This window comes from Lytechinus variegatus, chromosome 4 (genome assembly GCF_018143015.1).
Source record: "Lytechinus variegatus isolate NC3 chromosome 4, Lvar_3.0, whole genome shotgun sequence".
Taxonomy (NCBI): domain Eukaryota; kingdom Metazoa; phylum Echinodermata; class Echinoidea; order Temnopleuroida; family Toxopneustidae; genus Lytechinus; species Lytechinus variegatus.
Window position 1 is genome coordinate 20,938,615 of NC_054743.1, and position 23,667 is coordinate 20,962,281.

Here is a 23,667-nt window from a genome sequence, read left to right on the forward strand (position 1 = left end):
GATGAGGAGCATGAACATCTGCCAAAAGGTTTATTACTAGATGAAATAAGAAGTTGCCGATCTACGATGCCATTATCCAGCACAGCATCGAATTCTAGACATGTTCCATAGGAATACTTCACATGACAGATCATCTGATATCATGAACAATTTTCGTAGAAGAGGGGGTTGTACTAGAGTGGTAGTCACCACTCTGGGCCCTTGGACTTGGAGTGGATATTGAAGACATCAATTTGGTGATCAACTGGGGAGCCAAAAATGCTCTCACATATTGGCAACAGATTGGGCTCTGCGCCCCAAAACTAGAAGAGGGATTCGCTTTGACGTACGCATATAAGCGCTCAATGAACATTGTCAAGGAAAGAATGTAGTGGTCAACGGGGATGCATGTGTCCAGGCAACCATTGAATCATTCAGAATTCTAGACACGGAACTGTCGGAAGCTCTTTAAGAGGAACAAAGGAGTTAGAAGATTGCACTGACAAGCCATGCAGATGCCACTTATTTATGTGTTGCTGTCGATGATTCATACAGTGCAGATTTGATAAATTTTAATCTGTTTAAAGCCAGATTTCTGATCAATCATCCATCAGTGTCATTCCCATCAGACTTACTCCTGTATTATCAGCTATTCAACAGACCTGACAACCTTCTACAACCAAAAAAGTATTCTTATAAGGGAAAAAAAGGTATTTTTTTGACAAAAAAGAGTATTTGTATTTGTAATTTGTCTCAACATAGCAATCACCAACCTGTTGTAGTGAGATCGGTGAATAAACATGTGAATTGACTCTACTTGAAAACTTGATAATTCACCCTTTTAAAAATGTGCTCGTAGGCAAGCCAAGAATTTACATGTTCTTTTCATGCAACAAATTACTGCCCAACAGTGATTTTTACCGGTCTGTGACTGTCGGACCGGCGCAAGTGTAATGCGCTATGTATAATACAGTCCATGATCAGAAATTTTAAAAAAAGTAACAAAATCATACAAAAAGAGTATTGGTGTATTCACAGCAAAAAAGAGGAACAAATACTCTAAAAAGGGAATGGTTGGCATGTCTGCTGATGTTCAAAACTACTTATCACATAATCAACTGATGACTTTCTTCCCAGGCTTTTCTTACAGGAAGGAGTTTGTAGGAATGTAATTTATGGCAATTATATAAAACAAGGTTTTTTTGTCAGTGTACAACACTTTAAATGTAATATCAAGTTTTCATATAATTTACAGAACAAACTGAAAAAAATTGAAAACAAGTGAGAATGATGCATGTACACTGTTTTCATAGTACTGAAGATTTACACACAAAAAATCCAAAAGCACTTTTACATATTACCTTTGGTTTCAAAGTATTCTGGGAATCGTGTTCCAAAACTTCATGCAGACCTCAAAATCTTTCTAAAGAAAAAAAAGATGATTTTTTTGTGTGTGCGTGTGGAGTTTAATGAAAAAAAGGAAAACTGAAAAATAGTCAAGAAAAAATACAGAAAATAGAGGGAATTCTTATCAGAACTTAGAATGGTCATAGTTCCGTTTTTTTACCTTGAAATTTAGATTAGTGTAGAGGTCTGCATTGTGTTAACCCAATGCCTACTGGAAACAAGTGGTCCCTGTAGAGGTCTCTGGGAAACATAAATTCTTCATGAGACAATAGGTCAATAATACCAGTTACCACATGCTGTGGGAACAACAGGCAGTGACTTATATTTTTTAATATTTAACAAAACAAAAATAGTATAAAACATATATATATATACAGGTTTAAAAACTCAAGGAATGGTAAAAATATGCACTGTCAAAATGAATAATACAAAAAAACAAGATTATTTCAAGATGAATATTTAGGGAGGACTACAGAGAATTCAATTGCACTGATTATAGTATTGTTATTTTTGGCAACTGAAATTTACCACAACACCAAGAAGGGGGGGGTATGATAAAAATTGCACACACTGATTTCCAAAGTAAAAATGATAGCAAAAATCATTCTTAACTCTTAAAGCCCGGCACATGATTTATTACATGATTGAAACCCAACTTTTTAAGATTTTTTACTGGTTTTAAAATCACGAAAAAAAATTCAAGTACATTTATCTTTATATCCAATGATCTAACAAATATTGGATCTTATGAAAACAACAAAGGGATTAGATTCAAACCTCCTAGGATGTAAACAGAAAAAGGCTTATCAGCCCATAATTGAAACATCATATGGTTTTTAGGGGTGGGGGAGTTGTCTTATTGAAAATGTGAGGACATTTAAAGTGCTTTCTCTTACAGTTGACAATTGTCAGAAAAGGTACTACTCTTCCTAAGTACCATAAATAGAATATGGTAGTATATTATTTTGATCTTTTTCACCAACTCACCATACTATAACCTCTTGGAATGCATCCCCTAGAGGAATTAATATATCATAATTAGAACATTTGAAAATCATTTATTCAATAACTTAAACTTGGTTAATATTTAATGATGAAGTGGATATGCCTCACTCGTGCTATGCAGGTGAGATAATAAAACAAATAATGCACATCACTTAGTAAGGCGTTATAAGGATTATCTATCCTGACTTTTTAAACAGTGTGAAACACACTGTACTTAATCTCATGTTTTTCAGGCTGTACCAATTTACCATCGGGTAGATAATCATTACTAATGCATATTAATAGTAGTGATGTGTTCTGCAAGGTAGAATTGGTAAACATTTTGATTTTTTGAAGTACATAAACCATTCTTAAAAAGGCTGTGATAAATTGCTCTTCATGTATATTAACTTTTAATAAACTGATAGTATGTTTTGATTCATCCAGGAAAAGTCAAATTACGATGGGAAAAATAAATCTATTCATCTGGACTTACTTTGATTGAAACAGAGGACAGTTTCACGTCTGATCCGGGATGCTTCTTCAGCTCTTCTGACGATTTCCCGCCAATTCAGAAGAGCTGAAGAAGCATCATGGATCGGACGTGAGACTGTCCTCTGTTTCAATCAAAGTAAGTCCAGATGAATAAATTTATTTTTTCCATCGTAATTAACCATAATACTTTCACAATATGCAAAATATTACCTTACTATGACACCCCATAATTGAAAGACGATCAAAGAAACTTATATGTAGATGAATTAAATCAATCACCTAAACTAACTCTAGCTAAATCTTTATCTCTAATATCTGACTGTATTCAGTTCTTGAATGATACAGAAAATACAAGACAAGCTGAAGAAATCAGTCTTATTGGAAACAACCAACTGAAAGAGTGATGAAAACCTAGAATATATACATGGTTGATAGCATATACACATGGTTGATAGTATAAGCACATCGCCATTCCCGGGATTCACATTTACATTTGACAATGTAAATCTGAAGAACAAGGTTTCTTAAAGTGAGGGAGAAACTACTGTGAAGAAGTATGCTACCCAAGACAGAGAATCAGAAACTGCAAATCTTGCAGGGCCATGGGGAAACAGGTGTTTGGTGCGAACTCTAGGAAGGCCAGTCAAAGGGTGTGAAGAATTTGAGGTTGACAAAAGTTTGATGTAAAAGAAGTGTAAGCAGGACAGATGACTGCTCTTGCCCAACCTAATAGTAATAGGATGTCAGGCCTACCTCACAGTCTTTGCAACATAATGTTTGGTAATGAACACCAGTTCACCTGACTTAATGCCAGGATACCAAGCAGAAAGTTATTGGCCTCAGTAAATATTGTTCATCAGAAAAGGAACTAAAAATACTAGGCATTGGCCTCAACTTAGCTGTTACTCCCAAGAAGATTCTTTTCCCCAAGGTTATTCAACAGGTTGGGCCCAGTCTGCGCTTCCTCAGCAACTTCAAGTGGTAAAAATTTGTCTGGCTTATCATACATTCCAAAATTTTATATGAACTGCATTTCTTCTTCAGATTCTTCGCAACAAGTATACAAAGTATCTTCTTTCCTTCTTCAACGATGACATCCTTGACATTTGGTTCGGAAAATATTTCCAAAATAAAATCAAACTGATCAATATGCTTATTTTCTTCAATCATGATTGCATTGTTGGTATTTCACTTTAATACGACATCTGGACAATTTATTTGACATGTATTGTTAGCTAACCACCGGTGCTGCATGTCAGAGAATCGCGTTTCCAATGCTACTACAATGTCATCAATTCAGGGATTGTGCAGACTTCACACTAAAAGCATAAACTAATAACAATAGTAATGAAAACAGCAGCAGACAGCATCTGACTCCTTGTTACTCAAGTGCTCTCCCATGCTGAACCACAAAAAGCATTATATCAGCAAAGCTGAAAAAGCAAAATATCACGAATTGGTGCTGCGTCAACGTCAGCAACAAAGAGTGGTGACGTAGAAAGATCTGGGTGAAAAGATGGATAGCTCAAAGAAAGGCACTGGGTGCCTACATGACTTTTCTGACAGCATTAAGTAATAATGCACCAGAGACTTTCAAAATTTCATCAGAATGAACCGTGGTTCATTCACTGAATTATTAGCACAAGGTGAGGAGCGTTTTAAGAAAGCTGACAAGGTGTGTCGGAGGAGTATTTCTGCAGAGGTGAGGCAGGCCCTACTTCTAGGAAGATTCTCTTGACTTGTCCAATTCCAAGGGGCAGTATTTGATTGTATGGGCATTGTCACCATTGGCCCCGCAGATGGGGCATGTGTAAGCCCATAGAACAGGGCAGGTTACTTTCCCTAGATCATCCTTCAAAACATGGGAGCTGTCGAAGCTGAGAGTTTCTCTGTTGTTCTTGCAAAAGACACAGTAGGTGTTCAGGTATTTCTTCCTTTCGTGAGAAGTGGAAGCTATTCACCACATAAATTTTAAGATAACATAATTTTTGCGCATGGCCATATGATACATAGCAAAACAATATGAAATAGACAATGTAAACAAATGAACATACCAAATCAACCAATAACAATAATAATGAAAACAGCAGCAGATGACATCTGACTCCTTGTTACCCAAGTGCTCTCCTAAGCTGAACCACAAAAAGCCTTACATCAGCAAAGCAGCAAAAAACAGAGGTGTCTTAGGAAGATCCTGGTGAAAAGATGGATAGCTCAAAGAAAGGCACTGGGTGCCTACATGACTTTACTGACAGCATTAAGTAATAATGCACCAGAGACTTTCAAAATTTCATCAGAATGAACCGTGGTTCATTCACTGAATTATTAGCACAAGGTGAGGAGCGTTTTAAGAAAGCTGACAAGGTGTGTCGGAGGAGTATTTCTGCAGAGGAGAGGCTGGCCCCACTTCTAGGAAGATTCTCTGGACTGCCCCAATTCCATGAGGCAGTATTTGATTGTATGGGCATTGTCACAATTGGCCCCACAGATGGGGCACGTGTAAGCCCGTAGAACAGGGCAGGTTACTTTCCCTAGATCATCCTTCAAAACATGGGAGCTGTAGAAGCTGGGGTTTCTCTGTTGTTCTTGCAAAAGACACAGTAGGTGTTCAGGTATCTCTTCCTTTCATGAGAAGTGGAAGTTATTCACCACATAAATTTTCAAATAACATAGTTTTTGCGCATTGCCATATGATACATAGCAAAACAATATGAAATAGACAATGTAAACAAATGAACAACATACCAAATCAACCAATGACAATAATAACCAAAACAGCAGCAGACGACATCTGACTCCTTGTTACTCAAGTGCTCTCCCAAGCTGAACAACAAAAAGCCTTATATCAGCAAACCAGTAAAAAGCAAAACATCACTCAATTGGCCCTGCATCAACGTCAGCAAGAAACAGAGGTGTCTTAGGAAGATCCGGGTGAAAAGATGGATAGCTCAAAGAAAGGCACTGGGTGCCTACATGACTTTGACAGAATTAAGTCATAATGCACCAGAGACTTTCAAAATTTTGTCAGAATGGACCGTGATTCATTCAATGAATTATTAGCACAAGATGAGGAGCGTATCAAGAAAGCTGACAAGGTGTTTTGGAGGAGTATTTACATGTATGCAGAGGAGAGGCTGCATGGCCCCACTTCTAGGAAGATTCTCTGGACTGCCCCAATTCCATGAGGCAGTATTTGATTGTATGGGCATTGTCACAATTGGCTCCACAGATGGGGCATGTGTAAGCCCATAGAACAGGGCAGGTTACTTTCCCTAGATCATCCTTCAAAACATGGGAGCTGTCGAAGCTGAGAGTTTCTCTGTTGTTCTTGCAAAAGACACAGTAGGTGTTCAGGTATTTCTTCCTTTCATGAGAAGTGGAAGCTATTCACCACATAAATTTTAAAATAACATAATTTTTGCGCATGGCCATATGATACATAGCAAAACAATATGAAATAGACAATGTAAACAAATGAACATACCAAATCAACCAATAACAATAATAATGAAAACAGCAGCAGATGACATCTGACTCCTTGTTACCCAAGTGCTCTCCTAAGCTGAACCACAAAAAGCCTTACATCAGCAAAGCAGCAAAAAGCAAAACATCACGCAATTGGCCCTGCATCAACATCAGCAATTAACAGAGTGGTGTCGTAGGAAGATCTGGGTGAAAAGATGGATAGCTCAAAGAAAGGCACTGGGTGCCTGCATGACTTTACTGACAGAATAAAGTAATAATGCGCCAGAGACTTTCAAAATTTCGTCAGAATGAACCGTGGTTCATTCACTGAATTATTAGCACAAGGTGAGGAGCGTTTTAAGAAAGCTGACAAGGTGTGTCGGAGGAGTATTTCTGCAGAGGAGAGGCTGGCCCCACTTCTAGGAAGATTCTCTTGACTTGTCCAATTCCAAGGGGCAGTATTTGATTGTATGGGCATTGTCACCATTGGCCCCGCAGATGGGGCACGTGTAAGCCCGTAGAACAGGGCAGGTTACTTTCCCTAGATCATCCTTCAAAACATGGGAGCTGTAGAAGCTGAGAGTTTCTCTGTTGTTCTTGCAAAAGACACAGTAGGTGTTCAGGTATCTCTTCCTTTCATGAGAAGTGGAAGTTATTCACCACATAAATTTTCAAATAACATAGTTTTTGCGCATGGCCATATGATACATAGCAAAACAATATGAAATAGACAATGTAAACAAATGAACAACATACCAAATCAACCAAAAACAATAATAACGAAAACAGCAGCAGACGACATCTGACTCCTTGTTACTCAAGTGCTCTCCCAAGCTGAACCACAAAAAGCCTTATATCAGCAAAGCAGAAAAAAGCGAAACATCACGCAATTGGCCCTGCATCAACGTCAGCAAGAAACAGAGGTGTCTTAGGAAGATCCGGGTGAAAAGATGGATAGCTCAAAGAAAGGCACTGGGTGCCTACATGACTTTGACAGAATTAAGTCATAATGCACCAGAGACTTTCAAAATTTTGTCAGAATGGACCGTGATTCATTCAATGAATTATTAGCACAAGATGAGGAGTGTATCAAGAAAGCAATTCCATGAGGCAGTATTTGATTGTATGGGCATTGTCACAATTGGCTCCACAGATGGGGCATGTGTAAGCCCATAGAACAGGGCAGGTTACTTTCCCTAGATCATCCTTCAAAACATGGGAGCTGTCGAAGCTGAGAGTTTCTCTGTTGTTCTTGCAAAAGACACAGTAGGTGTTCAGGTATTTCTTCCTTTCATGAGAAGTGGAAGTTATTCACCACATAAATTTTCAAATAACATAATTTTTGCGCATGGCCATCTGATACATAGCAAAACAATATGAAATAGACAATGCAAACAAATGAACAACATACCAAATCAACCAAAAACAATAATAACGAAAACAGCAGCAGACGACATCTGACTCCTTGTTACTCAAGTGCTCTCCCAAGCTGAACCACAAAAAGCATTATATCACCAAAACATCATGCAATTGGCCCTGCATCAACATCAGCAACAAACAGAGTGGTGTCGTAGGAAGATCTGGGTGAAAAGATGGATAGATCAAAGAAAGGCACGGAGTGCCTACATGACTATACTGACAGAATTAAGTAATAATGCACCAGAGACTTTCAACATTTTGTCAGAATGGACCAGGATTCATTCATTGAATTATTAGCACAAGATGAGGAGCGTATCAAGAAAGCTGACAAGGTGTGTCAGAGGAGGAGTATTTCTGCAGAGGAGAGGCTGGCCCTACTCCTAATGTAGGAAGATTCTCTGAACTTGTCCGTTTCCAAGGGGCAGTATTTGACTGTATGGGCATTGTCGCCATTTGTTTCGCAGATGGGGCATGCGTAAGCCTGTAGAACAGGGCAGGTTACTTTCCCTAGAACCTTACCTGTAGAACAACATTTTGAGAATTATGACATATATATTTCCATTCTTTTCGGAAGTGAAAAACCACCCACTACGTAAGCACTAATGGGAAACCACTGGACTTCGAGATACAAACAAAACCTGTATGTAATACGGTGCTTGAAATGATAAGAGATGAATGATATACAACAAAATTGTTTAATAAGGGGATGGAGATGTCTGGCATGAGGATGGATAGAGCTAGATGGTTCTGTGTTGGGTGTGCATATTTAGGAGTATTTTTGTTTTATTTTCTTCCTTTCTTTCTTCCAAAACACATATGCAATGATAAATTCCTTCTTTGGGCAAATGTATTTTCTGAAATTTTGTTCTAGAAAATGAGAGCACAAAATGAGAGACATCGACTCCTCACGCATGCGCAGTCATATATGACTGCGCATTACTCACTGTTTAAACCCAGCTTGTTCTTAACAATCAAAAAATGATATAATTCCACTACAAATTTCCGAAAGCTCTATTGTTTAACTCAACATCACTCTCATACTCCAGCGCGCTATTCCTCAATCTCTCTTTTTCGTCTGCAACATATAAATACAAAGAGTAATCAACTGATGAAATGTATGTAAGCTTTAAAGTAAACTTTGTAGAATAGGGCAGGTTACTTTCCCTAGATTATCCTTCAAAACATGGGAGCTGTAGAAGCTGAGAGATTCTCTGTTGTTCTTGCAAAAGACACAGTAGGTGTTCAGGTATTTCTTCCTTTCATGAGAAGTGGAAGTTATTCACCACATAAATTTTAAAATAACATAATTTTTGCGCATGGCCATATGATACATAGCAAAACAATATGAAATAGACAATGTAAACAAATGAACAACATACCAAATCAACCAATAACAATAATAACAAAAACAGCAGCAGACGACATCTGACTCCTTGTTACTCAAGTGCTCTCCCAAGCTGAACCACAAAAAGCATTATATCACCAAAACATCATGCAATTGGCCCTGCATCAACATCAGCAACAAACAGAGTGGTGTCGTAGGAAGATCTGGGTGAAAAGATGGATAGATCAAAGAAAGGCACGGAGTGCCTACATGACTATACTGACAGAATTAAGTAATAATGCACCAGAGACTTTCAACATTTTGTCAGAATGGACCAGGATTCATTCATTGAATTATTAGCACAAGATGAGGAGCGTATCAAGAAAGCTGACAAGGTGTGTCAGAGGAGGAGTATTTCTGCAGAGGAGAGGCTGGCCCTACTCCTAATGTAGGAAGATTCTCTGAACTTGTCCGTTTCCAAGGGGCAGTATTTGATTGTATGGGCATTGTCGCCATTTGTTTCGCAGATGGGGCATGCGTAAGCCTGTAGAACAGGGCAGGTTACTTTCCCTAGAACCTTACCTGTAGAACAACATTTTGAGAATTATGACATATATATTTCCATTCTTTTCGGAAGTGAAAAACCACCCACTACGTAAGCACTAATGGGAAACCACTGGACTTCGAGATACAAACAAAACCTGTATGTAATACGGTGCTTGAAATGATAAGAGATGAATGATATACAACAAAATTGTTTAATAAGGGGATGGAGATGTCTGGCATGAGGATGGATAGAGCTAGATGGTTCTGTGTTGGGTGTGCATATTTAGGAGTATTTTTGTTTTATTTTCTTCCTTTCTTTCTTCCAAAACACATATGCAATGATAAATTCCTTCTTTGGGCAAATGTATTTTCTGAAATTTTGTTCTAGAAAATGAGAGCACAAAATGAGAGACATCGACTCCTCACGCATGCGCAGTCATATATGACTGCGCATTACTCACTGTTTAAACCCAGCTTGTTCTTAACAATCAAAAAATGATATAATTCCACTACAAATTTCCGAAAGCTCTATTGTTTAACTCAACATCACTCTCATACTCCAGCGCGCTATTCCTCAATCTCTCTTTTTCGTCTGCAACATATAAATACAAAGAGTAATCAACTGATGAAATGTATGTAAGCTTTAAAGTAAACTTTGTAGAATAGGGCAGGTTACTTTCCCTAGATTATCCTTCAAAACATGGGAGCTGTCGAAGCTGAGAGTTTCTCTGTTGTTCTTGCAAAAGACACAGTAGGTGTTCAGGTATCTCTTCCTTTCATGAGAAGTGGAAGTTATTCACCACATAAATTTTAAAATAACATAGTTTTTGCGCATGGCCATATGATACATAGCAAAACAATATGAAATAGACAATGTAAACAAATGAACAACATACCAAATCAACCAATAACAATAATAACAAAAACAGCAGCAGACGACATCTGACTCCTTGTTACTCAAGTGCTCTCCCAAGCTGAACCACAAAAAGCATTATATCACCAAAACATCATGCAATTGGCCCTGCATCAACATCAGCAACAAACAGAGTGGTGTCGTAGGAAGATCTGGGTGAAAAGATGGATAGCTCAAAGAAAGGCACGGAGTGCCTACATGACTATACTGACAGAATTAAGTAATAATGCACCAGAGACTTTCAACATTTTGTCAGAATGGACCAGGATTCATTCATTGAATTATTAGCACAAGATGAGGAGCGTATCAAGAAAGCTGACAAGGTGTGTCAGAGGAGGAGTATTTCTGCAGAGGAGAGGCTGGCCCTACTCCTAATGTAGGAAGATTCTCTGAACTTGTCCGTTTCCAAGGGGCAGTATTTGATTGTATGGGCATTGTCGCCATTTGTTTCGCAGATGGGGCATGCGTAAGCCTGTAGAACAGGGCAGGTTACTTTCCCTAGAACCTTACCTGTAGAACAACATTTTGAGAATTATGACATATATATTTCCATTCTTTTCGGAAGTGAAAAACCACCCACTACGTAAGCACTAATGGGAAACCACTGGACTTCGAGATACAAACAAAACCTGTATGTAATACGGTGCTTGAAATGATAAGAGATGAATGATATACAACAAAATTGTTTAATAAGGGGATGGAGATGTCTGGCATGAGGATGGATAGAGCTAGATGGTTCTGTGTTGGGTGTGCATATTTAGGAGTATTTTTGTTTTATTTTCTTCCTTTCTTTCTTCCAAAACACATATGCAATGATAAATTCCTTCTTTGGGCAAATGTATTTTCTGAAATTTTGTTCTAGAAAATGAGAGCACAAAATGAGAGACATCGACTCCTCACGCATGCGCAGTCATATATGACTGCGCATTACTCACTGTTTAAACCCAGCTTGTTCTTAACAATCAAAAAATGATATAATTCCACTACAAATTTCCGAAAGCTCTATTGTTTAACTCAACATCACTCTCATACTCCAGCGCGCTATACCTCAATCTCTCTTTTTCGTCTGCAACATATAAATACAAAGAGTAATCAACTGATGAAATGTATGTAAGCTTTAAAGTAAACTTTGAGAATATGATTACATCCAATCCCTAAGCTTTACAATTTCATTCATATTTGTCAATTTTTATGTAAGGTGAAAGTTTGATGAGCCTGTCAATTCTGTACAGAGTAGGAGAAAGCATCATATCCTACATTTGTTTTGGAAGTATGTGACACTATATACGAAGTACTGAAGGAAACACAAATTTTAAGTAGTGTCTTTGCCTTAAAAGGCTCAAACTTTGTTTTTCGGATTCCCCTTGGATTACATTTTATGGAATTATCCTTTTGGTTTGCATTTTGGATTGCATTTTTAAAAATCTTGTATAGAATATTCTTTGATCATAAAGGATAAATACGAGCAGGAGGCATTAAAATCACGTGAAGTAAGCCCAGATTTTGGCAGGAATTTTGCACTGCAGAATGTATCTTCAACTAAACTATATATTCGCGAAGAATGTACTCGGTTGGGGAGATGCACTAACATGGATTGTAGCTTTATTTGCATAGTCCTCGAGTCTTAAGCCAATATGGCTGACTTCTCATCTGATGAAGAGGCTTATTATGCTTCATTCCAGCATTCCCTACAGCCAGAATACGAGAATCCAATGCCAGCACTTGCAAAGACCCAAATAAAATAAAATAAAATTACGAAAGGGCGTGATCTGAAACTTAACGTTTCAGTCAATTCTATCTGTTTGGCAGGAAATTAACAATTGTGTTGACGGAGAAGTCAGATCAGTGATAAAAGAAAATGATAAATCTCTCCGCATAGTATGTAAGAATTCCGAACAAGTTAAAAAGTAACTAGAGATGACCGAGTTTGGGGGTATGCTCGTCAAAGTTACGCAATCATCCGAACCCCCCTTTTCAAAAAGTGCATAAAGTAAGAAGGTTCAAAAAGAAGATCGACAGGGATATTCAGGAAACTTTATCAATCCTATTGTTCTTTAACTGCAAGGAATTACCAGGGAATGTAAACTTTGAATATTGTAATATACATTTTCCTTGTTCTATTTATTATACATCAAGAAGTATGGAACAAAACATTTTGTAAATGTTGGAGATGTAAATAAATGAGACGAAATGAAAAATGAAATGAACATTCAAGGTTAATATTCACACTCCTCCAACCTTACAATGTTTTTAATGCCAACAAATGGGACACGCAGAGTACATGCAAAAGTAATGTAAAGTGTATCTGATGTGGAGCGTCACATATGCAAACATAGGACAGTAGCCTACGTCTCTGTATGTATCTTCTACAGGGAGCACAACAAGAAGAAAATCTGTGATTGAAAGCCATTCCCAAGGATGTACTTGATGGACTAGGTGGTAGTTGTTGGTTTACAATGCTTGACCAAGGCACAACTTCTCATCAGGGTTTCATGGGCAAAGAAAGTATATCACAATGGCCTATCTAGATTATAACCAGCCATACTGCCTCTTCATAACCACTTTGCAGGATGGACTGGGTGCGGTGCTAACCCAGGAGTGATTAAAAAAAATCAGGTCATTGGGTATGGTTCCCGGATTCTGACCCAAGCTGATAAGAACTACAATCTACATTCAATGACACATAGCCTAGTATATAGTGTTGCAGTCAGTGACTTTATTCTAACTGGCCAGTCAATGTGGCATGTCACTTATATGCTTCATATCACATCCATGTGGTATGTGGACGGTCAGAGGTGACCAGCCAGAGCTTAACCTCTTGACCAGAGCTAGTCTCAGCACTAGTCTCATTACAACTTCCCCTTTTAGTATGTTTTTTTTTAAACCAACATCGCTGGTCAGCTAGAAGGGGAGAGCATTGATCAGTTTGTGACAGACCTCAAAACTAAAGCAAACACATGTGTGAGTTGGAATCATTTCGCCAAAATGTGCAAGAGCAGTGGCAATGAAAAGCAGTTACACAAAGTTGAAGTGTCAGAGTCCGATGAAGAAATGTACATAAACACTGTGAGACAAAGTGAACACAAGCGACAGAACTTGGAAGACTGGAAAGTCATGAGAATGGAAATGGATTCAGGTGCTGAGTGTAATGTGCTTCTACTGTCAGCTGCACAAAGCCCAGATACAAACTTCTCACCTATTCCGAGAAAAGACTTAGCCCGGTTGCACAGTGTAAGATAATGTGCGAGTATAAACAGACATTCTACTTGCTGGAGTTTCATGTATGTGCCTGTTTTAAGAGGTGATTCATGTTAGGAAATTAACATGATTAAGCGAATGGATGTCAATTACAGTGGAAAGATCCGACTATCATTAAAATCAAAGGTAAACGTATTGTAGATCTCCAATGCATCTTGTCCGATTATATGTAAAAATGTACACATTTGCACATTGGAGTCTTTCTTGTCTCTAACCCACCAGCGATGTAATACAGCTCAAATCTTTGTATCCACCTTTTCCAGTTCTCAGCAACATTTCCTTGCAGCGACAAGGCTTCCGGTATCTTCATACCATCCATGTCTAAAATTTAGTTTACTTCTGACACCTTGTAATGTTCTGAAAGGTACAGGAATACAGATGACACAGAGAATAGTATATAGTGTTGCAGTCGGTGACTTTATTCTAACTGGCAAGCCAACTTGGCATGTCGCTTATACAAGATTCATATCACATCCCTGTGTTATGTGGACGGTCAGAGATGACCGGCCAGAGCTTAACCTCTTGACCAGAGCTAGTCTCAGCATTAGTCTCATTACAGTGTAGCTGTTCTGACTCATGGGCAATTATCCATCCCCAGGTTGTCCACTTCTTCAATATATCATCGAAACAAAACAAGACGTCAGTTGTCCCTGAAGGTCTTGGAAGTTTTTCAAGCCGAATATCATAAACATCGCGACAATGCCACCTCATACCATTTATTGCTTACAACCACTCGATAGGGCCGTATTCGGACCTCTGAAAGCTTACTACAACACTGCAACTGACACTTGGATGTTAAGTCATCTAACAAAGAACATAACTATCTACAACATGGCAGAGCTGGCTGGAGGTGCTTGGGTAAAAGTCACGACACCAGCAAACATCTTGTCAGGTTTCATGTCTTGTGGCATATGGCCTCTGGATCGCCATCTGTTTGATGAAGACAGCTCTCTTCCAGCACCTGTTACCGATCGGTAACCTCAACCATCCAATGAAAATGAGTTCTTCCATCACCTTCCTTTGAGCCCAGAACCAACGCCTGGAGATGGAGCATGTATGGATCAGAAAGAACTTTGATGACACTCACGTAGGCGATACTGTAAAGTCACCAGCGAAGTACATCGCCTTTGTTGATGGAAGTCAAGTGGTCATGGGTTCCATGACACATTCATTGAGAATGGACAGGGATGTCTATGAGCATTGGTATGCCGCATGCTATGGCCCAAAGAACTTGGTGGTCAAACTTTTGGACAAAGTCTTTGACCCGAAAGAGCTAGCCAGAAGCAACTTTTATGGAGGATAAGTTTTCAATGCAAGAGTCACAACAAAGGATGCATTATGTTCAAAACCAGTGTTTCGAGCTTTGATCGCACAGGAAGAAGAGATACAATTTCCGGGCAATTCTTCCAGCATTAGGTTTCAACGGGACATCAGGAATGCAATAAATAACAGACGTAAACGGGTAGCAGACAGACGGAACATAGGATATTAGATTAGACCTCTTGTCATTGGACTCTTGCCCCGGGTCTTTGGATTCTTGTCTTTTGACTATTTCTATTGGACTCTCCAAATGTCTTTGTCATTGAAGTCTTTGTATGATTATTATGTTATAGGGTCAGCTAATCACAAGGCTTGTTCCTTTCTTGCTGTCCCTCTCATATTCAATCCAATGTTTATTTCTATCTGTTGTTGTTGTTTTTCTATTTTATTAATACAATGCTTTGTATATGTAGTGTTTTTGTATGGATTTTTATGAGCAAATAAATTGAAATTGAAATGTCAGTAAGTGTATATGTATTGTATCATATGTAGTATTTATTATTTTGTAAGTATTATTTGTGTGTATAAAAAATACATCAAGCATTTCATATTTTTCCATTATCTTGCCTTGTAGGCCTACTTGCTGTATTTAGATGAATGATTGTGCTATGTCTGATTTATATCACAGTAAGGCATCTGATACTTCATTGTTTTTTAATGAGTTTACTTGTGAAATATGTTGAATTACGTCAAATTCTATTTTTTTTTCCAGAACATGGATCTATCCCATCTTACTACTGATGTAGGGTCAAAGGCACTGATAATAAGAGACTATTGCTTCAAACTTGACAATTCCCAGACCTTTGATAATGAAGCAATAAAACAGATGAGTGAAAAAGCTGAGGCTAGCAGAGCTTACAGAGTATGTAGACATTTGCATGCACCAACTACAGCATCTAGATAAGTCTCCACAGATTAAATGACTAAAAAAAATAAGAGGACAAGGAAAAGAACAAATAAAAATAGCCTTTAAAAGAATTTAATGATTGTTACATGGCATACGACCTTAAATGTCATAGAGACCAACCCCCCTCCTGATTGAAGAAGAGATTCAATATACATCCATGTGTAAATGTTGTCAACTCATCGAGTAATACTGCAGGGTAGAAGAAACAAAGAAGTTCACTTATAATTAGGTATACAACAGTAAACTTGAGTACATTGATCTGATGCAAGAACACATATATTGTGAATAAATATATGTGCTTATCAATGAGATCAAGAGTACTCAAAACTTTTAGCTAAATGGATTTTTCATTTCCGGGCACCACTTCAAGCTCCAGGTTTCAACGGAACATCAGGATTGCAACAAAGAGCAAATGCAGACGGGTAGTGCACAGACTGAGGACAGGACGTTAGATTGGAACTCTTGCCCCGGGTCTTTGGATTCTTGACCAAAAGACCATGAATCACAAACGATCATCTTCATCAATCTGATGCACGGAGACATATTGTGAATAAATGTATGTGCTTATCAATGAGATAATAATTACTCAAAACTTTTAGCTCAATGGATTTTGCATTTCCGGGCACCACTTCAAGCTCCAGGTTTCAACGGGACATCAGGAATGCAATGAATAACAGATGCAGATGGGTAGTGCACAGACTGAAGACAGGAAGTTAGATCAGAACTCTTGTAATTTGAACTCTTGCCCCGGGTCTTTGGATCATTGTCTTTGGACTTTTTCTATTGGACTCTTCAGATGTCAGTTAGTGTATATGTATTGTATACATGTATATAGTATTTATCATTTTGTAACTTGTTTGGAAGTTTGTTGATTCAATGTATATTTTTAATGTTATTTACAGTTCAATATTTTTTTTAATCAAACAAGTCCCTTCAAATTCAACAGCAAGCGATCCTGCTGCACGTTGATGCATGAAATGCCATTTCTTACAGAAGAGTTTGCAAGTATTGTTGACAATCCATTCAAAATATCACCGAGATTGAAAGAGGTAGCAATTATTTCTGTCGGCTGTACTTGAACGCATCAAATGAAGACACTGATGGTCTGAATGAGGTTATTCTCGCAGAAGACTTGGGAAACAATTCCTCAAACCAAATAAGTACAATGCAAAAGATATCAGCCCTAAAAGTAACGCTAACCTTCAAGAAACAAACTTGTACCAACTAAAGAATATAATCTTGATGAAACCCTAGAATATGGTAACAATGTTAATTACTATAAACACACAGACCTCCAATGAGATACACTCTAACAATCGATAATGTTAACCAAAAGAAGACGACAAGATTCAATTTAAGCGAAAGAAAAGACTACTGTGAACAAGAATGCTGCCCCAGACAGGGAATCAGACACAGCAAATCTTGCTGAACTTTTGGAGAAAAACAGGTGCTTGGGGCGAATTCGCTAAAGGCGATCAATAGTGTATGAAGGAGTGAATGTGGACAAAGAGTAAACTTGAATTAGTGTACGGAGATGATAACAGCAATGAAGGGAGAGTGTGAAATGAATGAAAAAAGGCAACATTATATATACAATACAAAATGATGCCAACCAATTAGATGGGGTATCAACTCAATTCATCACTAGAAACTTTGTTGGACGATCTCGCAAACTTGGTGTGTTACAGAAAGGTAATATCTTGCACAGTATTGGATCGACATTTTTAACATAGAGCCTTCTATCAAGAGTCCTTTCATAGAGTCGGTTCTGTAATCTTTTCTTCATAAATTCAAAATGTATACAGATTATATTCCAGCCTTATAGTACTCATTGAAATTTGAGGTAAATTAACACCAGCGGAACAAGTCATCTTGATGTACCCTACCCTACCATTTGTATTGTGTTTGTATAGGCCTCCATGCATCGGCATATAATCATTCCATTCATTCCATGTCATCATTTCCCAGTAGCAGACTTTTCCCTGGGTCAGCACATTCCATCCCCTACCCTTTCTCATCTGTTCTCATGGTTACCCCTCACCACCGTGTAGAGAGTTATATAATACCCTGGACCCTGCGTGGTACCACATGTTTCATATGTATGAATAAAGCACTTGTTCTTTGACCAGCAGAGAGAGCAGTCATGTGTGTATAGTGTTTGTGACTACAGTGTTATAATAATAGACTTGTTGAACACAAAAATTTGAAGGAATGATAAAACCCTAGCATATAAAAATATTGATGGTATAACACACACCACCATTCATGGGATTCACTCTGACTTATGACAACGTAAACCAGGGTCCCATCTAGAAGAGAGCTACAATTGATCTGATCAATCGTAACTCTATGGAAATCTATGGAAATCCATCAATGTCATAAATTTTTCTACGAAAATTTTTCACTATGTCCTTTGTATGCAAAGAGAAGCATAGTGAATTTTCAAGAAAACAATGAATGCATGAATATACATTAGTTTGAAAATATTTAGAACATGTATAATAGATGTTGACGTTGCTAGCCGTCCATAGTTACGATTGAACGGATCAATCGTTACTCTTTGTAAGATGGGGCCCAGATTACAAGAACAAGATTCAATTCAAGTGAGGGAAAAAGACTACTGTGAAGAAGCGTGCTACCCAAGATGGAGAAAATGACACAGCAAGTCTTGCAGAACTCCTAGGGAAAAACATATATGCTTGCTGAAAATTCCTGCAATGCAAGCAACAAGGAAGTGGAGAATATGAGTTTATACTTAGAGTGACCTTGAATAAGTACAATACAAAAGACAGCTCTAAAAGTAATGAAAAAGAACCCTTTAAAGTTCACATCATTATAACACCAAATTAAGTTTTCAGAGTCAATGTCCCCTCAGAAAACAAGTTTGTACCAACTGAAGAATATATTCTTGATAAAACCCTAGAATATATTAAACACTGTTGATTATTTAAACACACATCACCACAAATGGTGGGTTTTACACCGATGTTTGACTAACATGAACCAAAGGATAGGAGCTAAGTTTCATTCCATTAAGGGAACAGAATACTATGAAGAAGCATGCTGCCCAAGACAGGAAATCAGGCATTGCAGATCTTGCAAAACTTGAAAAAAAAAAAAAAAGCACTTGGTGTGAATTGCCAGAAGGCGAGCAAAAAGGATTTGAAGAATTTGAGGTTGTACAAGTATACGGCTTGAACAGGTCAAAGATGGGAGCTCTAAAAAGAAATGTTGTGTATTGGTGTCATCTCTTTGATATCCATCCTCTTTGGGCTGACGGGTCTCACGTGTGCGTGTAAACACATTTGCACATGCACTTATTGTGTGCGACCCCTGCAGCCCGTATACGGTGTATCGGCCAAGATCTGCCATTCTCGGATCTGGGCAGCAACAAGTGGGGATCACCATCACTCCGCTTCTCTGGATTCGGGGGTTTTCCTTACTGTACCCGATGCAAATTCAACCTGTTCAACTCAACTGAACTACACTGCTTTGACACTGTACATTCTGGGATGTGGGAGCCTATGGCTCGAGTGTCATCAGACTTCTTGTGAGTATATCTTTCCTTCTTCTGTCGTGTCTCTCTGACTGCGTTTCTGCCTTTCTCACTGTGTCTAACTTTCTTCTGCGTTCAAACTTAAAGGGGAATCCAGCCTTGGCCATAGAATGTTGTGTTGGGAAGGAGAAAAATGAATTAAACAGAATGGTGAAAGTTTGAAAGAAATCGGACAAGCAATAAGAAAGTTATAGCTGCTTTAAAATTGAGATCACTAATACCATGTAGATATCAAATTGGCAACTGGGTAAGTAAATTCTGACAAGGGGCAAGGACAACTTTCCCATAGGCCATGTACTTTATTATCAGGGATTTGTGGTTTTCTCCTAATTACCAATTCCCCTGGGGCAGTAATCTAAATATAACCCAGGTAGTATATTGTTTAATGTCCTCATGAAAGAAAAATACAATTTGAAATAAAACTTTTGGGGAAAATGACATTTTAGCCATAATATGTATTGAAGTACATGGAAGAGTAGTCCTTGCCTTACATCACTATGGCATCACATAAGCGGCCAATTTCAATTCTCCATAGGTATAGTGATTACCAATATTTACAACTTTTAAAAATTCATAACTTTCTTATTTTTATTTGTCCAATATTGTTCAAACTTTCACCTATCAACTTGTCTGATTTTTCTTTTACTTATAAAAACAAGTTTTTATTTGGGTTGGATTTCCCTTTAAGTTACATTTTTCACTTTCTAATTCTATTCCCATGAAAATCCCACAAGCTCTTCAGAAACAAAGAGTGAAAAAATTAAGAATAGCATCACTATAATACATGATGAACCCAACAAGATATAGAAGGGGGTTACTTTAATTCATCAGCATAAAATATTGTTAGATAATCTTGCAAACTTCAGTGTAAATGTAAACCAGAGGGGAAAAGCAAGGTTTCAATCCAGAGGGGGAAAAGCCTACTCTGAAGAAGCACGTTGGTCAAAATGAGGAATCAGACACTCAATCCTTCAGAACTTTTGGTCACAGCAATGGTTGGTGATAATATCTGGAAGACATTAAAATAAGGTGTGGAAGATGTGAACAAATAGTCATCTTGAAGAACAAAAATCCAAAGATATTGGCCTTAACAGAAAAGAAAGTAAAAACAATAAGCACAGCTGCACTATATATCTATATCACAAAATGTAGTCAACTAGTCAGAAGGGTAATAATAAACCCAGATTTGATTTATCCACAAGTATATGAAGGCTGGTAAACTTCAAACACGATTATTGCAAGATAATATTTTGCTTAATATGGAGGTGTTAATAAGAGCAATTTATCATGAGTTCTTTTCAAGAATGGTACCTGCACTTTTTAAACAAGAACTTCAAAATGCATAGCAATGTAACATTCAATAACATTATCCAATCATAACTATGTGCATTATTTTCATCCTATCGACTGAAACAATGGAATGGTGACAACAACAACCAAGCAAATGATTGTTTCAGGCTATGATATGATTCATGATTAACGTACCATGGTCAGTAAAGTTGAATGCAGGGGTGCCCCCAATCTAATAGAAGTTATGAACAAAGCTAGACTGTAATATCTGTCATACTGACACACTATGAATGGAATTTGTTTCAGCCTTTCAGCTTTTGGTTGCAATTCTTGGTTTCATTGATGAAAAGTGAAAATGAATACTTAGAGCCATTTTTTAAGTGTCTTTGTTCACATATTTACAAGTAAGACGCTACAATTCTAATATTATTGCACTGTTGCAGATACGGTTCATTAAAAGTTTCAAAAAGATATTTACAAACAGGAAGGACTCGACATTAAAAACATCATCTTATTCAAAGTGCAAACAACCCAGTAAAACCAATAGACTGCAATTGGTTTAAGAATTTACGACAGATGCCTTGGATATTATGTTCCCACAATTAGTTTCATCATTTTAAAACAAGTACTAATTATTTTACACAATTCCATTTCGTCCATTTTTTTGGCATTTATGTTACATTAGAAACGGGTCTTTCAGATTTATTAAATATTCTCTACAACAGTTCTTTGCTAAAGTGGCTAAAATTTCTGGAAAGGATTTGAGACACTCTTCACTTCATGCCATATGATCTTCAGGATATTAATCCAAATAAAACACACTTAAAATATTGGAGAGAAATGTGAAATGCAATATTCCCCAATAAAACTATTACCACAAAATTCTTAATACCGATTCTATGTATTTCTCCCTTCAACTTTTGAATACAGAATTCACCCAATGATGTTTTGCTCAATATCTACATCAGTGTCTTCCAGTGGAAGGTTTGTTTTCTAAACAAAATTTCTCTTTTCTCTGGAGTTACTCTTTGGTCTGCTTACTCAGTAAAAGCTTAGTGACACCCATCTGTCCTAAAACTTAACAATTATGATATCAATAGTAGATGAAACAGTGCATTGGGTTTTGAATCCGGAACGAAAATAATACATGCTTTTTAACACACCCAGCCTCCTAATGTCAGGATTGTTATCATCATGTAGTAGGTCCATGTTAATATTTATAGCTTGGTCACATTTGCTCTACGGCAGCCGTATGGCGAGTCAAAAACAGCCGTTTTAACATTTTTTGTACCAACTACATATAGGTGGTTTGCATTAAAATGAATTAAAAAACGGCTGTTTTTGACTCCCCGTAGAGCAAATGTGACCAAGGTATGAGGCTTGCAAAAATGTGATTCGCTGACCTAAAACTTAACAATTATAGATGAACAGTGGATTGGATTTAAATCTGAAACAAGTGGAATGCCTCTGGCCGTCTCACCTGCATCACGCGGTTCAATATAGCAGCAGTGCTGACTTTGAATACTACTCTAACTCGCACAAGATGTTCAGTGATACATGGTTACTCTTATGTCCACTTTTTATGAACTAGACCAATAAACTTACAGAGATATGATGGTTATTCACCAAAAAACCCCAACATGGCCAAAGTTCATTGACCTTACATGACCTTTGACCATGATCATGTGACCTGAAACTCAAACAGGATATTCAGTGATACTTGATTACTCTTATGTACAAGTTTCATGAATCAGATCCATAAACTTTCAAAGTTATGATGGTAATTCAACAGATACACCCAATTCGGCCAAAGTTCATTGACCTTTGACCTTGGTCATGTGACCTGAAACGTGCACAGGATGTTCAGTGATACTTGATTACTCTAATGTCCAAGTTTAATGAACTAGCCCAATAAACTTCCAAAGTTATGATGGTAATTCAACAGATACCCCCGATTCGGCCAAAGTTCATTGACCCTAATGACCTTTGACCTTAATCATGAGACCTGAAACTTGCACAAAATTTTCAGTGATGCTTGATTACTATTATGTCCAAGTTTCATGAATCAGATCCATAAACTTTCAAAGTTATGATGGGAATTCAACAGATATCCCCAATTCGGCCAAAGTTCATTGACCCTAAATGACCTTTGACCTTGGTCATGTGACGTGAAACTCATGCAGGATGTTCAGTGATACTTGATTAACCTTATGTCCAAGTTTCATGAACTAGGTCCATATATTTTCTAAGTTATGATGACATTTCAAAAACTTAACCACAGGTTAAGATTTCGATGTTGATTCCTCCAACATGGTCTAAGTTCATTGACCCTAAATGACCTTTGACCTTGGTCATGTGACATGAAACTCTAATAGGATGTTCAGTAATACTTGATTAACCTTATGGCCAAGTTTCATGAACTAGGTCCATATACTTTCTAAGTTATGATGTCATTTCAAAAACTTAACCTCAGGTTAAGATTTGATGTTGACGCCGCCGCCGCCGTCGGAAAAGCGGCGCCTATAGTCTCACTTTGCTTCGCAGGTGAGACAACAAAACTAATGCATGCTTTATAATACACCCAGCCTAATGTCAGGATTGTTATCATTTAAGCTTGCAAAAATGTGATTAGCTAAATTTTTCTGAACCCAAAATGTATTCCTCATTCACAATCTCAACACAAACGCAGCATTTGAAAGCACCTAACACATATTTACTTCTCATATTGTCTGTCTAAGGGGGCATTGCAAGGAATTTGCGATCAATTTCAAGCGTAATTTGGGTAAAAAAAAGCAATCATACGT